A 7060-nucleotide genomic window follows, 5' to 3' on the forward strand; every position below is an offset into this window, starting at 1 on the left:
TTCAAAACCAGCCTGGGCAACAGAGCAAGACCCCGTCTCTACAAGTAATAATAAAAAATTAGGCTGGGTGCGGTGGCTCATGCCTGTAATCCCAGCACTTTGGGAGGCTGAGGTGGGTGGATCACTTGAGGTCAGGAGTTCAGGACCAGCCTGGCCAACATGATGAAACCTGGTCTCTACTACAAATACAAAAAATTAGCCAGGCTTTTTGGTGCACACTTGTAATCCCAGCTGCTTGGGAGGCTGAGGCAGGAGGATCTCTTTAACCCAGGAGGTGGAGGTTGCAGTGAGCTGGGATTGTGCCATCGCACTCCAGCTTGGGTGACAAAGCAAGACTCTGTCTCAAAAAAAAAAGAAAAGAAAAGAAATTAACTGGGCGTGGTGGCATGCACCTGCAGTCCCAGCTACTCAGGAGGCTGAGGTGGTAGAATCACTGGAGCCCAGGCGGTTGAGGCTGCAGTGAGCTGAGATTGCACCCCTGCACTCCAGCCTAGACAACAGAGCAAGACCCAATCTCAAAAAAAAAAAAAAAAAAAAGATTACAGGCAAGTTAAACTGTAGGCTGTCCATCAATCTGGGTTTGGCTTTTTTAGATTCAGGTTATGCATCCTTGGCATACAGTTATTTCATTGCATCTTATTAAGTAACACATAATTTCGGTTTGCCCCTTTGCTGATGATGTTCAGTTTGGTCACTTGATTAAGGGGTGGGGTGAGGGGAGGTCTTCCGGACTTCTCTACTGTAAAGAGACTTTTTTTCTTTATAATTACTGAGCATTTTGTATGGATGTACTTTAAGACTATGTAAACAATCCTGTTCCTCATCAAACTTTCAGTTCATTCATTCATTCACTTATTCATTTAACCAATGTGATCCATGGATTTCTATCTTTTTCAGTCCATTATTCTCATTAATCTAATGCTTCAGTTATCCCAGTTTGGGCCAATGAAAACCATTTCAAGATGGCTTCTGTGTCTTTTTTATTTGTCTCCATCCTTCTTGGATCACACACTTACCTTCTGGAATATGATGTTGTAGGTTCTTCAGGTTCATCTTGTACTTTCCTAGCCCCATCATCCTCCTTTTTAAACAAGATTTTTTTGAAGAGACAGGGTCTGGCTCTGTTGCCCAGGTTGAAGTGCAGTGGCACAATCACAGCTCACTGCAGCCTCGCACTCCTGGACTCAAGCGATCCTCCCACCTCAGCCTCCCGAGTAGCCAGGACTACAGGCGTGCACCACTACCTGGCTAATTTTTTTTTTTAATTATGTAGCTGTGTTGCACAGGCTGGTCTTGAACTCCTGGCCTCAAGCAGTCCTTCCCCATTGTCCTCCCAAAATGTGGGGATTACAGGTGGAAGCCACCAGGCCCATGCCTAGCCCCCAACCATCCTTCTGCCACTCATATTTTGACACACCATGCCAGGTGGCACTTCTACCCCCACATTCACTCTGTCCAGGATCTGACACCTCCACCCCGCATACCGGGCCACCCACCATGTGTGGATGCCCTCTTTACCCTGATAGAACTCTAACACCCCATGCCAGGCGGCGCTTCTAGGTGGATGCCTGCCTCACCTTGCTTGAATTTTTTTTTTTTTTTTTGAGACGGAGTCTCGCTCTGTTGCCCGGGCTGGAGTGCAGTGGCTGGATCTCAGCTCACTGCAACCTCCGCCTCCCAGGCTCAAGTGATTCTCCCACTTCAGCCTCCCGAGTAGCTGAGACTACAGTTGCCCGCCACCACTCCCAGCTAATTTTTGTATTTTTAGTAAAGACGGGGTTTCACCATGTTGGCCAGGCTGGTCTCCAACTCCTGATCCACCCACCTCAGCCTCCCAAAGTGCTGGGATTGCAGGTGTGAGCCACCACGCCCGACTCTTGCTTGAATTCTGATACCCGCTGCATGGATGCTCTCACCTGGTCAGGCTCTGATGCCTCACATAGGGTTGTCCTCTTATGCGGAGCACTTCTTTACCTCCTCATGATCAGACACCCCACACTAGCTGTCATCCTATACGAATGCTTTCCACACTCCAATGCTCCGATACGCCCAGCTGGGCTGGCCATCAGCAGGGAGGCCCTCTTATCCAACTCAGGTTCCAATGCTCTGCGTCAGTCACCAAACCTCACCCTGGCTATCTCTGACACCCCAGGCTAGGCCATCCCCACCCCTCCCATGTGGATACCCTCCTCACCTGCTTCGGGATGGCAGGGCTTCCCTGCTGCTCTGTGTGGATGTCTGCCTTGCTTGGTCCCACCTAATCACTTTTAAATGGATTTGTTCAGGAACAGAAAGAAACGGAAGAAGTGGGGAAAGAGAAAGAAATAAGGAAGACTCTTATTTTAGAATCAAGGGGTGAACGTGCAGTTTTGTTACAAGCCTTCTATGATGCTATGGTTTGGGGTATGAATGGTCCTGTCATCCAGGTAGTAAGTATGGTACCCAATAGGTAGTTTCTCAGCCCTTGCCTCCCCACCTTTCTCCCCTCTCTAGTAGTTTGCATTGTCTATTTTTCCCATCTTTACGTCCATGTGTACCAAATGCTTAGCTCCCACTTACAAGTGAGAACCTGCAGTATTCGGTTTTCTCTTTCTTGGTCAGTTGGCTTAGGATAATGTCCTCCAGCTGCCTCCATGTTGCTGCAAAGGGCATGATAACATTATTTTTTTTAATGCTGCATAGTATTCCATGGTGTGTATGTACCACATTTTCTTTTTTTCTTTTTTTCTTTTTTTTTGAGACAGAATCTCACTCTGTCGCCCAGGCTGGAGTGCAGTGGCTGGATCTCAGCTCACTGCAAGCTCCGCCTCCCAGGTTCCAGCCATTCTCCTGCCTCAGCCTCCCGAGTAGCTGGGACTACAGATGCCCGCCACCTCGCCCGGCTAGTTTTTTGTATTTTTTTAGTAGAGACGGGGTTTCACCGTGTTAGCCAGGATGGTCTCCATCTCCTGACCTTGTGATCCACCTGCCTCGGCCTCCCAAAGTGCTGGGATTACAGGCGTGAGCCATGCGCCCGGCACATTTTCTTTATCCAGCCCATCACTGGTGGGCACCTGGAAAAGCCCATTTTCTTATAAACCCTTTCTAATCAGACTTTGTCCCATCCCTCCACCAAAACTGCTCCCAGCAAGTTAACTATGACCTCCACAATGGTTGATTGTCACAGCTCACTCAACAGAGCTCTTCCTCCTATGCCTGGTTCACTTGGGTTTGAGGATACACATTCTCCTGGTTTCCTTCCTGCCTCATGGAACTAACTGCCTAAGTAGAGAAGCCACCAGCCCGTGAACCTAAGACACTAAAATCCTGAAGTGTGTGGACCGCATTCCTGAATTAAAGGCTACCAAAAATGTCACTGTCGTGACATACTCACCCCAGATATATACAAAGCGGTTAGATGGGAACAAAATTAAAGGGATACTTATTCATTATAAAACTACTACCTTCACCAAAGGCCAAGGTTAAAATAATAATCTAAACACTAATCTGGTTCTTAGTTTTAATTAATTTTCTTTAAGATGCTCGTCACCATTTAGAAACCTGCACAAATGAATGCTAATTCATATCACTGAAGTGAAAGAGAAAGGGGCTTTTTTATTTTAAATGTTTTTCTGATTTTTTTTTTAAATTAACACTCCTAACCTATTTCATGTTTAAAATCTTCTCTGCTGAGGCCCAAGTTAGGTTTCCCAATGGAACAAGAATACAGCTTCTGGGAATTAGGGCAAAATGGCTTGTTAAATGAACAAAGACAGAGACTGAAATACAAATATTTTGTGAAGTGTTCATATTTTATCAGCCAAAGTGAGCTATAGCAAATCATCACATGTCTAAAAAATGTAGAGATTACTGGGAGCTGCTCGTTTTACACAGAGTCGACCTTCTGTTGCTTTAATGACCTGATCTGAAATAACCTGGCAGGCTCAGCATCAGCCCCAGGGTCCGTGTCAGCAAAGGGACCCACTCTGTCCGTCACTGACATGACGCACACGCCTGGCTGCCACTCACCAGCAGGGGGCACTGCGCCGTGGCCTTTCTGTAGGCAAAACCACTCAAAAGCTGAAGATGGAGAAACACGTATTCCGGGAGACTGAAAAATGTGCGTCCCTGTCACCATCTCTGACAAACTCATTGCCACACAATCGACAGGACATCTTCATGTGTGCCGTCATAACAATAGCCACTGTAGGGTGCTCTGAGGCTCAGAGCCTATCCCAGAATTACAAATAAAATAGCATCGTAGTGAAGCCGCAAATACCGAGTCTATCTGAAACCCTTTCAGTGAACATGATTTTTTATTTTATTTTATTTTATATTTTGAGATAGGGTCTGTCTCAGTCACTCAACCAAGAGTGCAGTGGCACAATGATAGCTCACTGCAGGCTTGAACTCCTGGGACTCAAGTGATCCTCCCACCTCAGCCTCCTGAGTAGCTAGGACTATGGCATGCACCTCCACGCTCAGCTGAATTTTTTTTATCTTATTTTTTGTAGAGACAGGTTCTCACTTTGTTGCCTAGGCTGGTCTGGAACTCCTGACCTCAAACAGTCTTCCTACCTCAGCCTGCCAAAGTGCTGGGATTACAGGTGTGAGTTACTGCTCCCGGTCAACATCTACATTTTATATTTGGGGAAAGTGGGGCCCATACATTACGTATTTTGTGATATATGAGAGACAAAATAAGAATTTTAATTGCATTGAATATTTAAAAGACTGTAATGGCTGACCCATAAAACAGGATTTTATCAATCATTTCCTCTCTAGTGAACCACTCCTATCAGCACAAATTTTCCCCATGTCAAAAAAAAAAATAAGTTTTGGCTGAGTGCAGTGGCTCATGCCTGTAATCCCAGCAGTTTGGGAGGCCAAGGTGGGAGGATCACTTGAGGTCAAGACTTGAAGACTTATCTGAGCAACATAATGAGACTCCTGTCTCTACCAAAAGAAAATTAAAAATCAGCTGGACATGGTGGCATGCACCTGTAGTCCCAGCTACTAGGGAGGCTAAAGGGGGAGGATCACTTAAGCCCAGGAGTTTGAGGCTGCAATGAGCTGTGATTGCATCACATCACTCCACTCCACTCCCTATCTCCAAAAAAAAGAAAAAAAATAGTTTTATCCTTTCTTTCCCCTCTCATTACTGCCCCATTTCTCTCTCTTTCCCCATATAGGGAAGTTGTGTGGTAAACACACTCTAAGATGAGTATTCACATCCTTGAATAAACTCCTCCCCTTGAAGGAGGACATATTTTGCTTGAGTGTGAGCAAAGCTGTGACTTGCTTCTAACCAACTGTATACAGCAAAATCAATAGGATGTCATTCCCAAGATTACTTTACATACTATTAAGACACCATCTTGCTATCAAACTCACTCTAACACTGTCTCTCAAGATAGTTCTGAAGAAATGAGCAGCCAAGATGGGAGGCCAATCTACCAAGAAGCTAAAGACAACCTCTAAGAGCTGAAAGCAGCCGGCAATAAGCCAGGACCCTCAGTCCCACAACCACAAGGAAATGAGTTCTATCACCAACCTGAGTGAGCTTGAAAGCACCTTCTTCCCCAGCTGAGCCTCCCGATTAGAACACATTCAAGCCAATCCCTTGACAGCAGCCCTGTGAGACCCTAAGAAGAGGATCCAGTTAATCTGTGCCCAAACTCTTGTGAGATAATAAATGCATGTTTTCTTTTAAGTCACTAAGTTTGTGGTAATTTTTTATGCAGCTGTGTTTAGGGATTTCCCAATATCACTCTCAGTTTCAATGATCACTAGAAGGACTCATAGAATTCAGCAGAGCCATTACACTCATGGTTACAGTTTATCACAACGAGCAGATACAGATTAAAATCATCAATGAAAAAAAGATGCATAGGGCAGAGTCGGGAGAGACCAGGCATCAGTTTCCAGTTGTTCTCTCACCGTAGAGTCATGTAGACAGCACTTAATTCTCCCAGCAATGATGAATGACAGCTCCCACAGAGTATTACCAAACAGGGAAACTCACTGAAGCCTTTATGTCCAGGGCTTTTATTGAAGGTTGGTTACCTAGGCATGGCTGACTGCCTGCATGGCTGACTCCAGTCTCCAGCACCTCCAGAGATTGAGATCATACTGGGTAGTATAAGGCCCCTGCCATCAATCACATTGTTAACATGAACTATCTTACATGGCCCAAGGCCTCAGATAAACAAAGACACTCTTAACAGACAGGAGATTCCAGGAGATTAGAGGTTGTCTCCCAGTAGCCAGGCAAGGACCAAACCTTTCTCTGGAATGTGGAAGAATCAGACTACCTAAACCTACTGAATCCTTTATAGCACAGCAGAAATAGATAACTAATAAAGATTTTGGTACCTAGAAATAGAGTGCTGCTGTGGAAGTGGTTTTGGAATAAGGTAGTGGGTGGAGGCTAGAAGAATTGTGATGAGCATCATAGAAAAAGTATAAATTGCTTTAAACAAGCCATTAATAGAAATCTGGACTTGGAGAATGCTACTGGTGATGGTTCAGAAGGAAGTGAGGACCATGTTATTAGAAAATGAAAGAAGGAAATGCTGGGTGCAGTGGCTCATGACTGTAATCCCAGTACTTTGGGAGGCCAAGGCAGGTGGATCACTTGAGGTCAGGAGTTCGAGACCAGCCTGGGCAAAATGATGAAATCCCATCTCTACCAAAAAAAAAGAAGAAGAAGAAGAAGAAAAAAAAAAAAGAAAAAAAATACAAAAATTAGCCAGGCATGTGTGGCAGGTGCCTGTAATCCCTGCTACTCAGGAGGCTGAGCCAAAGAAATCATCTGAACCCAGGAGGTGGAGGTCGCAGTGAGCCAAGGTCATGCCTCTGCACTCCAGCCTGAGTGACAGAGTGAGACACTGTCAGGAAAGAGAGAGAAGAAAGAAAGAAAAGAGAAGAGAAGAAGAAGAGGAGGAGGAGGAGGAGGAAGAAGAAGAAGAAGAAGCAGAAGAAGGAGGAGGAAGAGGAGAAGAAGAAGGAGGAGGAGGGAAGAAAGAGGAAGGGAGGAAGGAAGGGAGGAAGGAAGGAAGGAAGGAAGGAAGGAAGGAAG

At 45.4% G+C, this 7060-nt stretch overlaps 1 pseudogene; it reads right to left on the bottom strand.

Annotated features, from left to right (window-relative positions):
- Window positions 1-3865: 3865 nt before the first annotated feature.
- The window catches only part of LOC105516612, a 51770-nt pseudogene continuing 48575 nt past the window's right edge, over window positions 3866-7060 (bottom strand).

This window comes from Colobus angolensis, unplaced genomic scaffold (assembly GCF_000951035.1).
Source record: "Colobus angolensis palliatus isolate OR3802 unplaced genomic scaffold, Cang.pa_1.0 Scaffold107, whole genome shotgun sequence".
NCBI classification, from domain to species: Eukaryota; Metazoa; Chordata; class Mammalia; order Primates; family Cercopithecidae; genus Colobus; species Colobus angolensis.